The following is a 23,504-nucleotide window of genomic DNA, read 5'->3' as shown; positions in this document are numbered from 1 at the left end:
GGTGTTGTTGTAGATGTCGCGTTAACTATATCTTGTTCTATAAAAGCGATAATATCATCATCAATTTCACGAACCTTAGGAGAAAAATCCGGATCATTCAAACTGTCATCCAGGTTCTCATCGTCTGAATCTGCACTACCTTCTACTGCCACATTATCCCCCTCAAATTCGCCGTCTACCATGCGAAAATGAATCAAGCAAATTTTTTATCTTGGTTTGAAAATCAACTATTAAAAAGTTTGTCTGAACCATCCCTAATTATAATAAATAACGCTCCATACCATAGCATGTTGTTAGAGAAAGCACCAAACATATCTTCAATTAAGACTGAAATAAAAGATTGGTTAACTAACAATAAACTGTCTGATAATGAGACAATGTTGAAAAAGGAGATTTTGCAGATTGTTGCCCAGTAAGTACGCCCAATGAGAGTTTCGTTCAGGTTATCAATATTTATTTTTAGAAACAAGCCACTTCCAAAATACATTGTAGATGATTTAACAGAACGATATGGTCACAAAGTATTACGTCTGCCACCATACCACTGTATTTTCAATGCTAAGGAATTAATATGGGGAATTGCCAAAAACTATTATAACCGACATATTTGTAGAGATGGCTATCAAGAATGTGATGCTTTAAACATGTAGAAAGAAGCTCTACAAACTGTTACCTCTCAGATATGGCATAATTCTATTAGTCACACAGAAAATCTAATTAAAAAGTGGTACCAAAGAGAACATATACTAGATAGACAGGAAATTCTACCTATTACAATTAATATAAACAGTGACAGTGATTCCAGTAGTAGCTATGACATAGACAGTGATTAGAAAGTAAAGCATCTTATGATCTCTTGAACATGTAAATTAAGATTCATTTTTATAGGTTTAAACTGCTGATGAAACAAATTTTTTCTATAAAAACGGGCCTGGCACTTGAGGAGGTCCAACAGAAGTGAATTCTTCTTATAGCATGTTATTACTATATGTAGGTTAATGAAATTTTATGTCTGCTTAAAACTGAATTGTTAATATTTTTTAAAATAACACTACACATTTAATTTTTTTTAAATTTAAAATTCTTTAATTAATGATTTTAGTAATTTATAAAATTTGTTAAATATAATGAAGTTTATTCATCATATACTTTTTCATTACTTTATATATATATATATATATATATATATATATATATGCTTAATTATTTCATTTTAATTATCATTATATTCTAAAAATATTCATGAATAATGGGAGGGTAGGTATATTATTTTCATTATAACTTTCCATTTGTAAATATTTATCTATAAACGACTCTTAAATTTCTAAAATAAACTTTTGTTTTTTTTAATTAGTTTTATTTAATGCTATATAATTTTATTTGATTCTATTTAATTTTTTTAATTTTGTATTATTTACAATTTTTTATAATTTTTTATATTATTATTTAATTTTGTTTAACTTTACTTATTTGGATTTGCATTTAACTTTGTTTAATATTACTTAATTTTATTTAATTTTACTTAATTTTGCTTAATTTTATTTACTGCTGAAGAAAAAAAGATTGATTAACATTTGAAAATCTAGTTGTAAAAAACATTTCAAAGTAAATAAGTAATGAAAAATTATTTAATAAGATTATTAGTAATTGTTTTATTTATTTACATTGAATATTGATTTGTTTTTTGTACAATTTCTGCAATAATTATGTGATATATATTTGATTTAAAATGAATTAAGGAATTTTTTGTGATTTGGCAACAATGTCAACTTCGAATTCTGACGTAGATAATGACGTGCATCGGGATTTATATTGTACCAACTGTATATTTGGGTATCACATGCAGCAACTTAAATTTATTAGTTCGTAAGGTTTTATTATGCAATTTGCAATTTAGTTAAATTTTGCAATGGATTATATATTTTATTATTTTTTATTTTGTGATATTGACGATTTATGTAATTTTAGTAAATTTTAATTGTTATTGATATTTTTCTGACTTTTTGTAAGCTTTGTCCATATAATTGTACAATTTTCAGTGACAATAAAGTATATTTCTATTTCTACGTAATTTATAAAATCCCAAAGAAATTCATTATTAAATTAACTAAAATAAATAAATACAGATTCCCGAACAGAAGTGGTGAAATTATCACTATTTCTAAGCATTTGAAAAATGTCTCAAAAGGTCGCCATATAGGAAAGTTCAAATCTTCAAGTTCCCCTGTATATTAATTATTAGTCAGAACATTGATTGTCACTTCCTGGTATCTATTTTTATCTTTGCGACTACCTATTACAATGCATTCTTATGATAATACTTAAATCAAATATGTAATATGTGCATGTTAGTAAAAACATGAATTAAACTTATTTAAAAACAATGTCATTTCCAACTTTTCCTTTTCTTGTAACACAACTTTGATACGTCTAACCAACGATATTTCCGTTTATAGAAGTAACCTCCCAGTTTCTTTAGAATATCAAATTCCAACTGTACTTTCTTCGACATACGGATAACAAGAAACCACAAGTCGAGACCATCCTGTGACAAAAAGTGAAACTGACGAATCTCAACTGGCTGTACCACTTATTAGTTTCAGATATTTTAATTTATAGAAAGTTAGATATAAATTAGAATTTCCGGTAGCAGAAGAATTATAGTCTGTCGTTACTCAATTTGATTTTGTATAAAGATTGTATTTTATTTATGATGATTGACGATTTAGATGATTTATAGTATACAATATATATAGTACAATAATTTTGTATAAAATAAAATCATAAAAATTAATTATTTATACAAAGCCAATTTTATTTTATATAGCGCAATATATTACAAATATTGAAGGTTTCCATATTTATCTATATTCAAAAAGGTGTTTCAAAAAGGTATCTCATAAATTAAATCACGCATTCCGGGGACAAAAATAAATTGATTGAATCCAACTTACCTTAGTACAAAAGTGTACACAAAAAAAATTACAGCCCTTTGAAGTTACAAAATAAAAATTGTTTTTTTGCATTATCTCCTAAACTACTTGACATTTTGTAATAAAAATGGACACGTTACTTTCTTGTTCTGAAAGCATTTTTCATACAACAGAAGCAACAAAATCTAAGCGCACAGAAAAATTTTAAGGGGGTGTGCAGCCCTAAATCCTCCCAAACTTTTGAGTACGTTCAAATCAAATGAATTTTGTGGCATTATTAGTTTAACACATTATTTTTAAAACTTTTTGGCTCTTATCACTTTTTCGAAAAACTAGTTTTTTCCTAGTTGGCCATAATATTACAATTAGTTTCTACGGATACAATAATTACAAACAGTTCCATCAATAATAGTCAATAATTTGAAGCTATCATTTATTGTGTGAATAAGATTTATATTAAAAATTTTGATATTACAATGGCCTACACATTTCAGGAAATGGCAGATATGCATTTAACTTTGGGTAAGTTGGATCAGATTAAATTATGATTTCACTAAACTATCGAGAATATCGTAGGTGAATGTTACTGAAATAGTGCGGCAGCTGCAAGGCGTTATGCAGTAAAATACCCCAATAGAAATACACCCGATAGACGATTATTTCTGACCATTGATCGTCGTTTACGGGAAACGGATACATTCCAACCGCAAGTTGCTGGCAATAGTGGTCGTCCAATAATGGATGCAACTGATGAAGACATTTTAGAAATCATTGAAGAAGTCCCTGCAAGAAGTACAAGGGTAATAGCTGCTCAACTAAATGTTCTTCACGTAAGGGTTTGGAGACGTTTGAAGGATCAGCTGCTTCAACCCTATCACTTAATAACGGTTCAAGAGTTATTGGTTGAAGATTATCCTAAAAGGATTGGATGTTGCGATTGGAATAACAAACCATAATAACGAGCACATTTGGGCCGACGAAAATCCTCACGCCAAAAAAACGACTCATCACCAAAGGACTTTCAAAGTTAATGTTTGGGCAGGAATTGTGGATAACAACCTAATAGGCCCAGTATTTCTTCCCAACAATTTAAATTGTGATAATTATTTGCAGTTCTTGGCAAACGATTTACAAGAGTATTTGGAAGAAGTGAATATTGCATAAGGCAAAATATGTGGTTTCTACAAAATGGCGCTCCATCGCATTACAGTAATGAAGTCCGGGAATACCTTTGCAGGCAGTATCCTGGTCGGTGGATTGGAAGGGGTCGTGACGCACTTATTTCTTGGCCACCCAGAAGTCCAGGTCCTAACCCCATGGACTTTTGCTTTTGGGGGTTTATGAAAGAGAAAGTGTATTCTGTAAAAATTGAGGACGAACAACAATTGAGGGTTATAATAATTGAAGCTGCAAATCAATTTCGTCAGAAAAATATGATTTTTCATCTCATTCGGTTTTCCTTATTAAAACGATACCGAATGTGTATTGAAGAAAATGGGGGTCATTTTAAGCATTTATTGTAATATCATATTTATAGAGGTTATAGACATTTTTTGTACTTGTTAATTCGTTCAAGCCATTTATTTAGTTGCATGTAATTTTTTAAAGAGATTAATGAAAAGTGCCGTCACTTAATAAAAACTGTTTTTTGAAAAAAGTGATAAGAGCCAAAAAAGTTTTAAAAATAATGTGTTAAACTAATGATGCCACAAAATTCATTTGATTTGAACGTACTCAAAAGTTTGGGGGGATTTAGGGCTGCACACCCCCTTAAAATTTTTCTGTGCGCTTAGATTTTGTTGTTTCTTTTGTATGAAAAATGCTTTCAGAACAAGAAAGTAACGTGTCCATTTTTATTACAAAATGTCAAGTAGTTTAGGAGATAATGCAAAAAACAATTTTCATTTTGTAACTTCAAAGGGTTGTAACTTTTTTTGTGTACATTTTTGTAATAAGGTAAGTTGGATTCAATCAATTTATTTTTATCCCCTGAATGCGTGATTTAATTTATGACATACCTTTTTGAAACACCCTGTATAAAAGGCTATGATGACAAGTCACACCGTTTGTCCAGTAAACTAACGACGCCATCTAGGAAAGAAATCTGAACTACCTCCATTTGACATTTCAATCATATTTTGTTCTTGAAACGATACGTTTAATTAATAATACTGTGTTAATTACATATTAATATATATATAATAAAAAACTTTTATTTTTAAGGTACAATATTTTCTTAGAATATAGATAACTGTCGGTTTACTTTATCTCAACCTTTTAAAAAAGTCTTTATCATTACAAAAATTATAATGTTCAACTTTGCATCAAATATTATATTTTCGCACTAAGCTTATAAACATTAAACATCATACTGATCATTTTCTCTTATTTTATTAAATCTTTTAATATCCATCTCTCTAACCTACACCAAACAAAAATATTTAGGTTATATGAATGGAATATTGATTTTAAAGTCTAACAACTTCGTGATACTTCTTGTATATTTTTTTCTAGGTACCTTCCAGCTAAGAATAAATAATTTTGTATTCTTGATAAGAAGTTTAAATGGAGATAATATAAATGGGTTTTTACAAGGAGATTCTGATTATAAAGTAAAGCCATTTTTAAGAAGGGGGCCTGCGTAGCGCAAGCGGTAGGATGCTTGACTCGCAAGCCGGTGGTCCGGGGCTCGAATCCCACCGCCGGCAAGAACATCTAGACATTTTAAAAATGTCTATAGGCCCCAGGTCGACTCAGCCTGAATAAAAATGAGTACCTTGGGTAAAACCAGGGGTAATAATAGACGGTTGAAGCGTAGCACTGGCCATGTTACCTTCCTTGTATACCGTAGGCCCTAGATATAGCAGACTACCCTGCTATACTCCCAAAGCCGCGACAGCGGTATAAAACGGGAGACTATTATATTATTTTTAAGAAGTCCAGTAAACAATCCAATTTCTATAATTATTTTCATATTAGAACCAGATAAGCAACATAACTTTTTATGTATGGAAGAGAAGGTACTATTTCATCTAGTGGAAGTGGCTGTTAGGTTGAAAAAATTAATCTACAGCAACATTCTACGAGTATAACCAAGCGAGAGATCAAAATTAAAACAATTGTGAAGATGAATTGTTAAATAAAGACACTACTGAACTTTTTGAAGTTGAAGATGTTTGAACTAACCTTATATAATATTTTGGTGTTATTTAAAAACCTGAAAACAATCATTAAACATGTATTATTTTTTATTCGTTATTAAATTTTTCTATACATAATTTAATTTATTTCTGTCACCACAAATTGTATAATCAAAAGATATATTAAAACATTATTGTGATTTCTTTGATAATTAATTAGTGTTTAATATTTATTTGGAGGTGAAAAGTCCGGCCCTTTCATGCAAGAAGTTTATCATTTTAAAAATTTAATTTTTAATTCTTTTAGTTCTCTTTTAGTTTTAATTCTTTTAGTAATTTAGAATTTGGTGATCGGTAAAAAATATAATACAAAACTCGAGCTTTCCCTACAAATAAATTGCCAAACTAGAATTACGCTGGTTTTATACGTAGGTCGATTTTATAAGACGACTTTACGCAAAAAAGTTCAGCGACTCGCCAAAAGCGACTTATTTGTTATGAAAGTTGTACAACAGATTAAAATATTATTCTCTTGTCGTGATATCCTTAAATAGGAGGAAGACAGAAAAAATTAAGTAGAGTGATTGTAGATGCAATTGATTGGATCCCCCGTCGTATGGTGACTGGCAAAATCACTAGTTACCTACTAGATAATTTTACTAGGCAGGCACTTCAAAAAGTGGGATACATGCATTAAACACTTTTTGAAAAAAAAAAATAGGAAAATTCACGTGTTTTCTCCTTTTTGTTGCTATATCTCGGCAGATATACATTTTAAAAGAATTTTGTAAATACAAAGAAGTTTCGTAAATAAATTTCCTATAAGATAGAATTGATTTTAAAGTGTTATTATTTGCAAAATTAGCGTAAACTTATTACTAAAACTTTATATTCAACAAACGTTTTTGACAAAACACTTAAAAATATAGACTACAAAAAAGAAATTTGCAAATTGAACAAAAATATTTAAATTCACCACCAAGCCGACAGAAACGCAGAAGTCATGTAAACGTACTGAATGTTCCAGATATTCATTACCGAATGCCTTATACACTCCAGTTTTATCAACATCAAAGTCATTATTATTTTAAATATGGCAGGCCCTGCATTCTCTAGTTAAACAGGCCAAATAAGAAATACTTCGTCCCATCCTCGTATAATTACCTTACAATAACGAAGGTCTTATATGCATTAGTTTCTATACCCTGTTTGAATAACAAACCTTAATATTTAAATAGGAGCTTTATTAAACTTAACAAGCGTGGGAACAAAATGACATCTTGCATAAAATAAAATAAAACGAGAGCGTATCTGGTTATCTACCAGTTCACTAATCACCGTGTTCAAGAAATCCAACCACACGGTTGTTCACTCGGTCATAAAATTGATTCTATTTTAATGATTGGTTGCAGCAGTAGCTTCCTCTTTTCTATTGAGGTTAGCACTGCTCGTCAAATTGAACAATAATTAGTTAAAATCGTTAATAATGAACACGACGCAACTTGTATTTAATCTTATCCGAGGTGGATCTGATGTCGGTGAAATCAGAAGTGCAGAGCGTGTGAAATTTAGGATACAGCGTCCTCGTTTGCGTTAAAAACAAACTTTAAGTATACAACTTTAAAAAACTTTTTAAAAAGTCGCAGATATCTGTTTAAATTTTATAAAAACCTGTATAAAACAAGTTATCTTATAATATAATATATGTATTATTTTAAGTATTTTACACGGGTGCCCAGTGCAAATTTAGGTTTGCCACAAGGATATGTCCTTGCACCATTTCTTTTTAATATATATACTAATTTACACACCTCCATATCTAAAGCAACTATTATACAATATGCCGAGAATTTTGTTGTTTATACATGTAGCAAACATTTCGACGAATGCATCAATCGTTTAAATTCAAACACGAAACTCGTTTTAAGATCTATAAGTGATTTAGCCTGCCTCTTGCAGACTCCACGATTTAAGGCAGATTAGTTTTTTTAAGTGATCAGTATTATAAGTATAGTTTTGTGTTGATAACTCGTATTAGCGGCAAGTTTTTTTTTATTTTTGTCTCTTTTTAATTGGTTATGAAAGTACAGAAACGATTATCTTTCTAGAGTTCTACCGTGGAGGCGTAAAGCTTCGACGTCGACGGTTAAAAATTCTAAGGATACAAGAATTCGACTGACACCATGTTCCGCGAGCTTCCACGATTAGAAGTGCCATGCAAATAGTTTTCACAGGAAAGCGGGTTTGCATGGTCTAAAGAAATGGAGGCTCAGTGTACAGCGCCATTTCATTAGCGGCGGCTGTACTTAGGGGTTAAGGACACTCCCAGCTGATCGCAACGTCTGCGACAATTACCCGATCACCCTGCTGCGCAACAAGGTCAAGAATCTTTAGCGTACCGTCCTGCCATCTTATACGGGGCTCTGTCTCGCATATCCACCCTTTCTTTTCAGCTGCTTTTCGAAAATACGTAACGAGCTGATTATGTCTCTTTATTCGGTGCCAGTGCACTTTTTAAGAACGTGACTTGGGCTCTCATGACGTTCGCATCCCTTTCGGCACCTACGTTCATGTGGTGGATTTGAAGGGATGCCTCTCGTTGGCAGATTCCTCTACCCGACCAGTTCCCACTATAGTCTTCCTCAAGTTTCTGACACACCTCACGCGCGATCGATGCGGAACTACCTGATGTTGTGTGTGTCCATTTAAGGATTTTCTCCCAAAGACGTGACATATATGATAGGGAGAGGGTAAGTGCGGTAACTTTATGTTGTAAAGATAATCCTACTTAACGCCAAATTACAGAGGACACAGGCATATTTCAACAAATCAACGAAGATGATGCCGATCGTCGTATGCAGTTTTGTGACATTTTGCCGGATTTATGTAACCGTAATTCACGTGTTATTAAACACACTATGTTTTCTGATGGGGCTACATTTTGCCTAAATGGTTCAGTCGATAATCCTCACTAGAAAACTGTCACACTCAGAAAATATTGATGACTCAATACCACCAGAAAATCAATGTCTGGTTGGCATCAGCAATTAATGACACAATTATTGGTTCTTCTTTTTTTGATTTTTTGAAGAAAATTTTACAAAGAAACGTTATCTGAAATTTCTGCGAACAGAAGTTTTAAATCAGTATTTTCCTAGGAGGTGTATTAGTAGACGAAGATCAATAGAATGGCCTACAAGATCTCCAGATCTTACACCACTAGATTTTCTCTATAGGGTTATTTAAAATCAAAGGTTCATGTAGATTATTGCAAACTCTACAAGAGTTGCAAGGCTGAATTAGAGACGAAGTTATAAAATTATTCCAGAAGTTATTCGTAATGTGCAAGAAGTATGAGTTCGTCGATTTGCTTCCTATGACCGCGATGGATGACATTTTGAGTATTTAATTTAGCTAAAATTATCTATTAATTAACTTATATTGCAGTTTGTTTATTGTAAAATTATAATTATCACTTATTTTCCCCGAATAAGTGTTAGTCAGTTAAGTATGACATTGCTAAATATACTACTAAAAGACCTTTCAAATGAGCTATTACAAGACCCACATTTCAATTTTAAAAAATCAAGGAGTACCATGTCAAAATGGTGACGTCATAACTTTTGCACATTACTATAAAAACCGGTATTTAATATTAAAAATTGACCTATTTCAGGATTTCTGTAAAGTAAATTGTTTGCAAAATAATGAATTTCCGCGCGATTTGTATATAAAATGTTACGATTAAATTGTATCTCTGTAAAATGTAATGCCCAATTTTATATGCGCTGAAGGTACAAAAAATCTAGTTCAAAATCTTTCTGGCAAAACAGTTGCACTTTGTGAGTTTGAGCTTGTGAATTAGTCATTAAATAAATTAGAAATTGTGCAACAGAAGTCACCTATCCGAATAATTACATCTACTTTCAAAATTCAATCAGAATTAATCTACTTGTTACAAAATAGAAATAATAATACCAATTATAACAAGATTAGCGATTGAAGTCGTCGTGCTTACTCCTTTCACAAAAATTAAAAGAGTTACTGTAGAGAATTTCATAACGATCCGTAAAAGATAAAAAACAGTTATAATTTCTAGTTAATGTTTCTTTCTTAGTAAATTTTTATTATTTTAGAAATTTTAAGAATATTTTTTGGTTGAATCAATAGTTTTAGAATTTAGAATATTATAATGAACTACTAATATATTATAATACAATTACTAACTCTAGTAAGTAAAACCACAAATTGTAAAAACAATATTTATTTTCTAGCAGAAAGGACGAGTTTCGACATCAGTCATCATCAGTTATACATGTAGGAAAAGCTAAGTGGAGTATACTTAAAAGAAATTGGCTATGTTGTCAACGCCATAGGAGATAATTATAAAAAGGACTGCAAAATTCCAATTGCTCCCTTGTGGGTACTATTTTGAAGAGAGAGGATGGGAACCAAATTTGTGACATGTAACAAATTCTATTTGTTGTTAAAGCCTCATAAAATAATCGACGACGTTAAAATTCGCTCAATGAGAAGCAGCTACTGATAAACCTATTATTGAATTTAAAAAAGTGCAAGAGCCTGTGTCTAAAACATAACAGGTAATTTAATAAACGTAATAGGAAAAAAAAATGAAATGTGCAAAAGCTGAGAGATGCTATAATTGCAGAACGGTATTCGGAAAACATTACTAACATGCTAAGGAATCAATAGGTAATTGAAGAAGGCCAGACAGGTATAGACTCCTACTGGACCAGAATAAAGGAAGACATTAAAGCAGCAGCGAAAGATGAAATAGGAACAGAAATATGTGCCCATAAAAATCATTGGTCTGACGATGAATGCAATATTGAAACAAACGAAAAAAATGAAGCCTACAGAAAGATGCTTACCCTAGAACAACTGTAGAGAATTATCATCCAAAGAGAAGAAAAGAAAAGAGGACAAACAAAAGAAAAAAACGAAACCACTTAAATAAGGAACTTAAATAAATAGAAAACCTCAATAGAGAGAAAGATTAACAGAAAATAATTCAAGGTAACCACAAGACAATGCACATTGACAAATTTGACAAATTTAACAAAAAAGTTGAATGTAGAGAACTGAACTGAGGGGGGACTGCCTGAACCTTTTGAAATAAATAACGGGCTGCGTTAGGAAGATCCTCTCTCCTGTATATTGTTTAATCTGGCTCTGGAAAAAGTAATACATATGTCACAAATCATAACTATGGGTTCAATATATAATAAATTAGTGCAAACCCTTGCCTATGCTGATGATATCAATATTGTTGGGAGAACAGAAAACGCTGCACGAGAGGCGTATGTAGAATTAAAAGAATCAACTACAAAAATGGGTTTAATAATAAACACCAACAAAACAAAGTATATGAAAATAAGCACGCAACCACACATCCTACGACCACTTGTTATAGAAAACGACGTCATCGAAGCAGTGAACGAATTTGTATACCTGGGAGCGCTCCTTAACACTAAAAATAATACTACCGCAAAATTTGCACAGACAACAGATGCTATTTTGGGCTCAATCTTCTCTTTAAATCCACAATTATATCGATAAATACAAATATAAAACTATACAAAACAAAAATACGCCCAGTTCTAACATATGGTTCAGACTCTAAAAGTAATCAAAAACATGTTAGGATGTTTCGAAAGAAAAGTATTAAGGCGAATCTATGAAGCAGTAAATGACAATGGAGTTGGAGAAAACGATACAACTTCGAACTTTATAGAATATACCAGGAACCAAATATCGTAAAACATATTAAGATAGGATCTCTGGGGTGGATAAGGCATGTAATACGGATGGAATAAAATGATCCAGCTAAAAAATGCTCCTTGATAGAGGAGCTCCCATTGGTCAGAGAAGAAGAGGAAGACCCAGAACAAGGTTCCTTGATAACATCGATGAAGACATGGGAATACGTGCTTGGTGGAGGAATGCGATGGATAGAGACGACTGGAGAGAAATTCTTGAGGAGGCTAGGACCAACGCAGGGTTGTAGTCAGAATGATGAATAGGGAAAGTTATAAATAATCTGAGATATTTTTAGGTTTTCAAAAAAATTACAAACAGTTCTACAAGGTCTGTTACGTCGGCAAATTAATTAATTTTCATATAACGAAAAAACAACTATCCACTGTAAACAAAATTCACAAAAGATTTGTTAAATCATTTGATTATAAAGGATGCAAAAAAAGTATGCGCTTAGAAATTACAAATCTCAGATTTTGTTAAAAAAAAACAGCAAATAATTGAAAAACTTTTAATAGCAAAACATAATATTATAAGACACCTACGATTACAGTATTTGAGACAATTTAAAAACAATTTAGAAACAAGAAAATATTTATTGTGTTTACTGATGTGCAAGCCAAAGTCACAGTAATAGTTGGACTGATGGAAAGAACACGTCTCCCAGTGTGTAACGTTTGATTTTGGGTGCAGGGAATGAAGCAGGTTTTGTCGGTGGATCTTATGCGAGATGGAAGTCACAAAACAAAATCGGGTAATTAACATGATATGAACATTTATATATGAATATGAACATATGAAGATGTAGAGACAATAATTTAATACCAAAGGGCTTGAAGTTACGTCCAGCATATTCAAGCAGAAGGTTGGGAAATATTCTACACAGAGCCAGTTTGTCCATGATCCGCGAAATGATGATATGAATTTTGTAAACTACAAAAAACGGTAAAATAAAAATTGTTAAGTAATCTACCTCCCAACAGTGTCATCATGCTGCATAATGCACCTTATCCATAATATCCTCTTTCCATATAGCTTTCCATATCATCTAGTTTTAAAACCGATAGAGCTTATTTGGACAGCGCTAAAAAAGTATGTTGGAACACGAAATGTAAATTTCACTTTTATATCTACTCACAAATTGTCGGATGAGTTATTTAAAATATTTTCTGTAGAAGAGTGGGAAAAATTTTAGACAAAGTGAAAATTATTGAGGATGATTTCATTTTAAAGGGGCTATTATTTAAGTAAAATTGTTAAATAAACATTTAAAATTAACAAATTTTAAATAATTAAAAGCAACTCGTTATACAGTCATTATTTTGCAAAACAATGATTTATGTAAACAAAATTTCTGTACATACCTATAAAGAAACCACTCAGTATTTATAGGAACCGTGGCAAACCTGTAATTTAAGCCGCAAACAAATTCTGCTTCCCTACTCATGTTTGCGCGCAACTCACGTCTATTGCTGTTTTGGGCGTACAGTACTTCTTACAATTTTCAACACAATAATATATAGAGTGTTCCATTAGAAATAGTTAAATGCATACTTCCGATATAATGGGAAGTCATAGCGAGCTGTAGATATTTTAGTTACAGTTACAATTATGGCGGAATTGTTAATTTTTAGGTTAGGTTAGTAAGGTTTCAATGTAATTTTTAATGTGACAAAAATATTGTCATTAACAGTAGCAAAACATAGACACTTGGTTTTTAAGAGGTAGAGCACTTTTAGTAAATTGATACCTATTACCTATTATAAATAATAGAGTTAATATGAATAGAAAAATCATGGATACTTGAATTCTTTAACGAAATGCTGTCTAATGGGTTTGTCACATATAGGACCGGTTGTTCGAACGTTAATCAAAACTTGATTGTAATCAAATATTTAATTACAAGCAAATACGTCACAGCAGCTGTCAAAATGATTAAAAATTGCTTATTATTATTATTGATTTGTAAATAAAAACATGAAATTAACATCAGAAAGAGTTTAAATTTATTTCTAGGTTTAATTTAAATTAAAACGCAAAATAATAAAATTGAATAAAATAAATCAGCCAACATAACCTCAAAATGTGACGTATTTGATTTTAATAATATATTTGATTGCAATCAAGTTTTGATTAGCGTTCGAACATCCGACCCATGGTCTATTCCCTACTCAAAATTAAGGGTTTGACGAACCGGAGGAGGGTTGACAAATGACAGATGTCTATATCGTTAACAGATAACAAAGATAACAAAATCCAATTACTATTGCCATATAGCAGAGTGGGCTCTTTTAGGTACCCAACCCTGTATAATAGAGATCATTGTATGCTCCAAATAAATTTTTGTTATACAAAAAACTCCTATAATAAAAAAACATGTAGAAACTGATGCCAATTTTTAGGTCAATTAATATTAATGAATATTCAGACAATATATATAATATATTTGTTATTGACCACATGATATGTATAGATACTATTAATTAATATTAAAACTTGGTAGCACTGTTCTAATGAATATAGATATTTAGCGCTGACTGATGTTTACAATCATTAAAACCAGACTTTGCATAACTTTTATGTAACAAGGCGAATCATTCATTTAAAATGTGTCAATTATTACGATTACTCGTAAGTGCAACGACTGTACTTAAAAGCGCAAGCCACAAACAAACACGAGTGAGAGCGCGATAATATCGCCGAACTTTTTCCTTAAATTGCCAGTGGCGACACTTTAAGGAACATTGAATGTTCGTAATGACTTTTAAACGAACAATTTTCTACAAAAAAAATATGGGGAACAAAATCAAGCCGCAAAAATTACCGTAGTACATCTGTCGAGGCTACCTTTGTAAGATTACGGTATATTCTTACAAAATTTTAAGTATAAGTTAACGGCATATTTCGCAAAAAAAATGAAAATGTTAGAAATATCAAAGAAACCAATACTCGTTATACTTTATTGCTCGGTAGCAATACTGTGCCGCCAAGTCATAATATATATGTATGTATGTATGTATGTATGTATATATGTATATATATATATATATATATATATATATATATATATATATATATATATATATATATATATATATATATATATATGTATATACATATATATTATATATATATGTATGTATATATATATATATATATATATATATATATATATATATATATATATATATATATATATATATATATATATATATATAGAAAAGGATAATGCGAGTAAATATTAAAACTAAAATGTAATGGCATGTCTCGCAAAACAGAAAACCAAAAGAGGTATATCGTTGGAAGCAATCGTATATAAGCATTTTTGACTATTGGTCGTCTTCAGTAGTTAGAAAAGGAGCTCCTTTTCTAACTTGGCGGCACCGTACTGAAGAAGACCAATAGTCAGAAATACGTATATACGGTTGCCTTCCATCGATATATCTTTTTTGGTTTTCTGTTTTGCGAGACATGTCATTACATTTTACTTAGGTTCCAGTGCTGAAAATCGCAACCTACCTACCTCCCCCATATAGTTTTGTTTTTTAGTTTCCAACAATGGTATATTCATAGATAAAAAACAGTTTACAACAAATTTTTTTAAATAAATTTTTAAATTCAAATGTAGGTATTTGTTCGAACAGTAAATTTGTAAACGAGTTACGTTTTTTTTTATATTAAATTAATTATTACATGACCATAAGAAAAATATAGATGGTCAAGTATATAAAAAATAATTAGATAGGCAATAAACATTTATTATAACAACACATTACACAATACCAGTCGCCGCTGGAATGATGAGATTTTTTTTAAATTCGTCAACTAAACTACACTGGGGTCAGGACACTGAGATTTTTTTGTTTTTACTTTATGTTGAGATCAAAACTTGTTTAGTTTGTTTGAATTGTAATTTATGCCTTATTAGCGATAACGATTTTTTCTTGTTTGAACCTGTTTAGATGTTTTGTGCGAACAGCAACACTTTTACACATACGTTTTGTTAAGTTAGATCAAGAAATAAAAAAAGTAAAACTCTACAAAACAATAATACGCCCAGTCCTAACATATGGTTCAGAAAAATGGACTTTAACAAAAAGCAATGAAAACATGTTAGGATGTTTCGAAAGAAAAATACTAAAGCGAATCTATGGAGCGATTAATGAAAATGGTGTCTGGAGAAGACGATACAACTTCGAACTCTATAGAATATACCAGGAACCAGATATCGTAAAACACATTAAGATAGGACGTCTGAGGTGGGTAGGCCATGTAATGCGGATGGAGCAAACCAACCCAGCTAGAAAAACGCTCCTTGATAGATCTATTGGTCAAAGAAGAAGAGGAGGGCCCAGAACAATATTCCCAGATAACATAGATCAAGATATGAGAAATATGGAAATACGTGCTTGGCGCGGAGGAAGACGATGGATAGGGACGATTGGAAAAAAATTCTTGGGGAGGCTTGGACCCACACAGGGTTGTAAAGCCAAAATGATGATTAATTTAAGTTTATTGTGGTACTGTACCTGATAATAAGTTCGGCTGTAGGTTTTTGCATTGTGTCCTGTTTAAAGATTGCATTAAAAAATTATGACACCAGAAGAAGTAGCACAAGCTGCTGCTTTACAGGATGATGGCCGGAGCATTTGTTACATCGCAAATGCTTTAGGAATTTCTCGAAGTATGTGTGTGTGATACAGTACAAAGATTTCGGAAAACAGGACAATACACCAGGATGCCAGGTCAAGGTAGACGAAGAAACAAAAGTCAAGTTGAATATCGCTTTCTTAGGTTATAAGCGTTACGCGATCGTACATTATCAGCACCAGTACTTGTTCAACGATTAAATGATGTCCATATAAACACAGTTTCCGTTTAAACCGTTCGAAGAAGCTTAAACGAATATGGATTAAGGTCCAGAATACTTGTCACGGAACTTCTATTAACAGCAGATCATCGAAGGCAACGCTTACAGTTCGCTTGCGAACATCTTAATTGGGGTTTTGTCGATTAGAGTGCTGTGCTTTTCACGGATGAATCAAGATTTAACAGATACTCATCAGATGGGAAGTCTAGAATATGGAGAAGAGCTGGTGAATTTTATCAGCAATGTTGTTTTACTCCGAGAGTTTAATTTGGTGGAGGTGGTATAATGGTGTGGGCAGGCACTTCCCTAGAGGCTCATACAGAACTTGTTACAATTCAAGAGGGCAATTTGAACGCTCAACAGTATGTTCAGCAATGTTTGGAAGATCATGTAGTGCCATTTGCCCCATTTGTTGAAGAAAACTTTCGGCTGATGCAAAATAATGCTCGTCCGCACATCACAAAAATAACAGGGGATTACTTGAATAAAGTTGGGATTCGTTTATTACCATGGCCCTCTAGGAGTGCAGACTTAAATCCAATAGAGCATGCATGGGCTATTCTGGGACGATGTATGCGACGTAACCATGGTGAGTTTGAAACCATGAATGATTTGGAGCAAGCAGTTCGTGACGAATGGGAACAAATCTCCTAAGCAGACTTTGCTGCCTTAATCTGAAGTATGCCGTAATACACTCTTCTAAATATCATTTTCCATAAAAAATGTTTATATTAAAAAAATAATTTATGTTTCTTTACAGATTTTCAAATTTTTTGAATGGTTTATTGTTTTTTCTGTGTAACATTCTTGAGTTGTAATAAACTTGACTTTTAAATTTTGTTTATTATTAAATACTCAATTGGGGACATCTTAAACTTTTTTAAATGCCAGTTTTTAGGAAAAATCTGAGTCTTCGGTTAATTTTGCACCCCAGTGTATCTTTGTCTATATTTACACCAAGTTTTTGTTCGAGAAAGGACACCATTAGATGTTCCAAATTGTCTTGCAGCAGTATCGATCAAAGTTTCGACTTTATTATGCTTAGCTTAGAAAAACTTCTCTCACAAGTACACCTTGTTACAGTAATTGTGGCAAATTTTACCATTCGTTGGTTAAATACTGGAAACATCGATTTTATATGTATTATGCTAAGACATCAAATCAAGCCAGTCGAGAGCTTTCAAAGGTAAATTATTTTTACTCTTTTTTGTTTTTAAAAGTATTCTTGTTCTGAAAGCTTCTAATTCTGAAGAATTCAAATCAAAATGTTCTGAGGTGTACGTTAAATCTTGATTTACTAGCCCATCTATATTTCCCGATATGGTTTTCCCTACTAAATAAATATTTTTTTATTCGTGGTCAAATTTATCGTTTCATGACTAAATTATTCGATCTGAAAGCGATTATTTTCTACTTTAGTAGAAACTGTACGTTTTCTCAGAGTAGAAATGTCAATTTGAACATTATCACAAGTGTTTTTTACTTTGGAATATTATCAAATATAGATGGTCCCATCCTTAATTCTTCCAAAGCAAGCGGTAAGTTTCAAACCTCCTTTATAGCTTCACAAATATCTATGTCTAATGATTAAATGAATTTTCTAACTTTGACAACCATTGGCAGAATTGGATGCATTATTTTCAAACACATAATAAAATCAAAGGATTTTATTTAATGTCGTATCCCTTTACCTTTAACTCTAGGTTTTGCATCAGTAGCGTCATAACTGCCTTTTCAATGGCTTCTATAATTGCTTCAAACCGATCTTTGACCCTTTAAAACCTCTATTTCGGAAGCTATGTGTCCTATTTCAAGAAAATGTCCCTCATCAACAGCATGGGTTTTTCAAGGGTTGTTCAACGATCACAAACTTACTTCATTGTGTATACAATTGATCAATGTTGTAGTCTAATTAGACTTCTCCAAAGCTTTCGATAGTGTTCCTAAACGTTGATTACTAGTTAAATTGGATCACTATGGTATCCGCGTAAAGCTAAAAATTTCGATTTAAAATTTCTATCCGACATATATTCCCGGGTTCGTACTGGGGAAGCTTTTCTAGATAAATAAGTTGAGCGGAGTCCCACAAGGATCAGTACTTGGACCACTACTCTTTTGTATCTACACTAGTAATCTTCCGCTCGTTTCGATATACGCTGACGATAAGAAATTATATGTGAATCTTATTAGTAACCAATATGTTCTTCAACACGGTCTTGAAGCAATATTCAAATGGTCCTCAGAATGGTTACTTTCGCTTAACATTGAAAAATGCGTTGTACTACAATTGTCAAATCAATCCATCACTACCGTAGTTTATTAATGGACATTCCATAAAGTCAGTAACCTCACACAACGATCTTGGGAGTGATATTTAATAGTAACTTAAATTGGTCTGATCACATAGTGTCGGTATGTAAACGTGCAAACTCGAAAATTTTTCTGATCCGTAAATGTTTTACACGTATATATCTAACCTCTGTTAGTAAACTTTACTCAATATATGTCAGACCTATTCTTGAGTTTGCAAAGCCAGTGTGGAGTCCAGATCTCCAAATACCTAATTCTGAAGATATACTACCATTCTTACGTCATTCGACTTACGACATTCAAGCATCGACGTCTTCGAGGTAACATTCCTAACTTAATTGTAACTTTATAATTTTTATCAGTTTTATAATATTTTTATTTGTTTTTTGGGCTAATAGGAGCTCGCTCCTCTGCCCTTATTTGTTTTATAATAATAATAACTAATAATAGGAAAAAGAAAGACAGGAAAAACTATAAAGATAACTAAAAATAATGCACAGAAATAACTAAGTGATAATTTACTGAATTTTTAAACGTATTTCCTTGTTTTCAAAAATCTATTATCTACAAATTACCAACGAAGACATTTTATTTAGATTTAGGTTCATTTACTTATCTGCAAAAACATATTGTTTTAAAATTACATACTTAGTGTAGACAACCTGAAGGTCACTCATGCTTTTTAGTGCAAATATAAGTGATTATTACGTACAGGAATTTTTCTGTTTATTTTGATATTGTCATAATTATTTTTGCATTAGCGATTTTACAGTGTCTATAATGCACTGTATACCTATATTAATAAGAAATTACGAATGTCTAATTATTGCTAAATGACATACTTTTTAGATATTACTAACTTTATTAATTCCAAAGTTATAGTCTCTTAAAAAAAAATAGAACTGGGAAGCAGTAGGCATTCTATTGTCATTATCTATTCATTTCACGTAATTAGTGACAATATGCTCAGTCTATATGCCAATGGCACAGTAATACCAGCGAGAAGTCTGGACTTAAACCTAACGAAAAGATACCAGCAACATGCGCTAGATCAGTTGGAAGATTGGTGCACTCAATGGAAAATCGCAGTAAACCCAGAGAAGTCGCAGGCAGTCATGTTCTAAAAATGATTCGGAAGTCCAGAATTTCAAGTAAGAATATGATATAATAAGCCTTTTTTCTTCAATTTTGTGCTTTCAAAATTCATGTGAACCCAATAGTTTACGTATAATAACGTTGTAGATAAAAGTTGTTTGGGATAAACAATTTTAAGTTGGCAATAACTATTGACTGAAACTCCTTGTAATTTTAAAAACTGAATATTTGTGATATTGTCATTAATCTAACGCGCTAAATCAAAGTTTTTTGTGTATTTTTAGAAAAGTTACTAATAATTTTCAAAAAATCGACTTTTGAAGATATTTTTGCAAATAGTAAACAACAAATTAACAAAAGTAACTTAACAAACTTTCATTTTAAGGGATTTTCTAAGCTTTTTCAGTAAAATTGTGTCATTTTCCCATATAATTTACCTGTCCTTTTAATATTTCAAATCAAATTGCGATCTTACATTGTTTATACAGTTTATTCATAAAGTGTGGAAACGGCCTATTATCTCATGACTTAACTCAAAAACAAAAGTAATAATTTTCATTACTTTTGTTTTTTAACCTTTTTGAAAATAAACCTCAAATAAACCCTATTCATTTTACAAATTCCCAATCGTCAATAGAACCACGTGTAAGCCAAACAGGGTTGTACTGATGTACGACCTATGTATCATATGATTTTTAAAAATATTTACTTTTGAAACTGTTAGTGTAAGAATTTCTTGAAATTTATTCATTATATCACAATTAAACTAAACTCTAAAAAAGAACACGACCAGTAAATAACTTAACAATAACTAATAACATAAATATAACACAATATATTAACTTAAAAATCAACACGATACAATTTGAATTTAAAATGCTGGCAAGTGTGGATCTGTAACATGAGAATCTGGCTGGCTTAAGGTAATAAATTATTTTAATAGCCTCTTGACGAATGAGACGGCGAATATCAACACGTGCTCATATTTACTGATGAGAATTTGCTAAATGAATGTACTTTACCTTAGCATAAGTGACGTCATCGATATTTTTTTTTTAAATAGAAAGGGTATATTTTTATGTAAAAACTTAAAAGCCCATATTTTTCTGAGTATAACCGTACAAACTCATCACATTCAAACTTCAGTATACAGAGTGTAAAGGAAACCAGTGCTCGTATTTTTTAAAATTTATTTCAAAATTTATTTTACTCAGAAAATTATTAAAGAAGTATTTAATAACATAATTACAACAAATGCTCGAATTGAGCTCCTTGGGTTATGTTTAACAACATCACTGGTGTAATTTGTTCCATTTCAGTAGGAATTCTCTGTTTGAGGTACCAAATTGATAGGTCGGTTTGCATATACCTTACTTTTCAAATAACCCTAAATAGAAAAGTCCATGGGATTAAATGTGGCCGCGTCGTCCAATCCAGCGATTGAGAAAAGTTGAATTTAGAAAATTTCTACCCGCTACAGCATAATGTAGACTTGCTCCATCCTGATAAAACCAAATGGTCGCATCTATTTGACCAGGATTATTGATATCTAGAAATGTTGCGGTTAAAAATGGAACTACGTAGATTTGCAAAATTTCTAAATACCTTGCACCCGTCACAGTAACGTCAAAAAATACGGGCCTACAATGGTGTTCCTAACAATCCCAGCCCATGCATTTACTTTTTGGGGATATTGGGTATAAACTTCCATTGTCCAATTGGGATTTTCTGTTGCCCAATAACGACAATTTTGCCTATTAACGGTACCATTTAAACAAAAAGTTGCCTCTTTGAAAAACAAGATATTATATTCAAATCCATTATTTCGATTACATAACTCTTGCATATTTTCACAAAACTAAAAGCGTCTATCAAAGTCGTCTTTTTTTTAGAATTTTATGAACATCACCACGACAGATCCCATTGTTAGTTGATAAAGTTGTAAATGAATAATAAGGATTTTTTTCAATTTCAAGTAAAACATTTAATTAATTGTCGTCCGAAACAGTGGGTCTGCCATTCTTGAGCTTATCTCTAACATTGCCAATATCATTAAATTCATGCAATAATTTGCTTATCATCGCTTTACTTATTGGTACTCGATCAGCATATTTTTCATTAAAGATATCGCATACTTCCGCCATTCTTCTTCTACGATCGCCGCGCCGTAACATAAGATCATCAAAACTTCTATTCGCTGTTTTTCTGGCAGCACCATCGTAATTTCAAATTACTTCTACTAGGGTAATATTTCTCAAAAAGATACTAGTGCAGACTTCTAAATCGATGTGACACAACAAATCAATTTAATATTGGCATATCCAATAGTAACTACGAACTTACTGTCTGGTTGCTAAGGAATTTGACATGTCTTCACAACCTACTTGAGTTTTGGCAATATACTGGATACAGTCGTTACCACTTTATTTTATTGTATTGTTGATCTACAGCCCATTACAAAGCCATTATCATTTGAATGGAATTGGTTATCTTTAATAGATAAACAATCTACCTTCTGTATCGTACAACAATAGGCCACTCCATTCGAGCATTTGTTGTAATTACGTTATTTGTTTGTCTTTAATATAAAATGACTTCTTTGTAAAATAAATTATGAATTAAATTTTAAGAAATACGAGCACTGGTTTTCTTTACACTCTGTATACTGAAGTTTGAATGTGATAAGTTTGGTACGGTTGTACTCAGAAAAATATGGGCTTTTCATTTTTTAGATAAAATATGCCCTTTCTATTTAAAAAAAATGTCGATGACGTCACATCCGTTAAGATAGTGCGGGTAAAAGTTTTTTTTACCGTTGCCAGACTTTGTGAATACACTGTATATTATTTCTAAATAAAAAATGACGTCTAATCTATTGCATATTTTGTTTATTACATCTTTTTATCACCAAATGTATCGAAAGCAGTTGTTAGATACCTATATCACAGACTGTCTGGGAAAATCGTTCCTCCCCTGGTCTATAATCTCATGATGTCAAAGTACGTGGTAGTTCTGTGTGATATTACTAAATAACCATCCTGTACATTGAAAAGTGCTATAATCGCCTACCCTATTGTTTTCAATAAATTGTGTAAAACTCAACGGCGTGTTTCTCGTTGCCGGTTAGCCATGCTTATGTTACCGAGTCGCTCACATAGCACCGGTTGCGACCGACAAAGTTTGCGAAATTCGCGTTTTACCTTGAATAGAAAATCGAAAGCCATTCTTTGAAACCGCATCGGCCATGCCATGTCGTTTAGAATAAATAAAAACAAATTAAAAACAAGGTTGTCACCCGAAAAACTGAAGCAAAAACTATAAATCAACTTAACACTATCAATGTTATAGTATTTTTTATTGGTATGTTATGGGATAATT

The 23,504-nt window shown here is 31.6% G+C and overlaps 1 protein-coding gene across 6 annotated transcripts in view; it reads right to left on the bottom strand.

Moving 5' to 3' along the window:
* Positions 1–23,504, bottom strand: part of for (cGMP-dependent protein kinase for) — a 790,239-nt gene that overhangs the window by 257,449 nt on the left and 509,286 nt on the right. The window lies entirely within an intron of this gene.

Source organism: Diabrotica undecimpunctata, chromosome 7, assembly GCF_040954645.1.
Source record: "Diabrotica undecimpunctata isolate CICGRU chromosome 7, icDiaUnde3, whole genome shotgun sequence".
Classification (NCBI taxonomy): Eukaryota; Metazoa; Arthropoda; class Insecta; order Coleoptera; family Chrysomelidae; genus Diabrotica; species Diabrotica undecimpunctata.
Note: the sequence above shows the minus strand (reverse complement) of the source record. Positions and strands in the feature narration are given on the sequence as shown.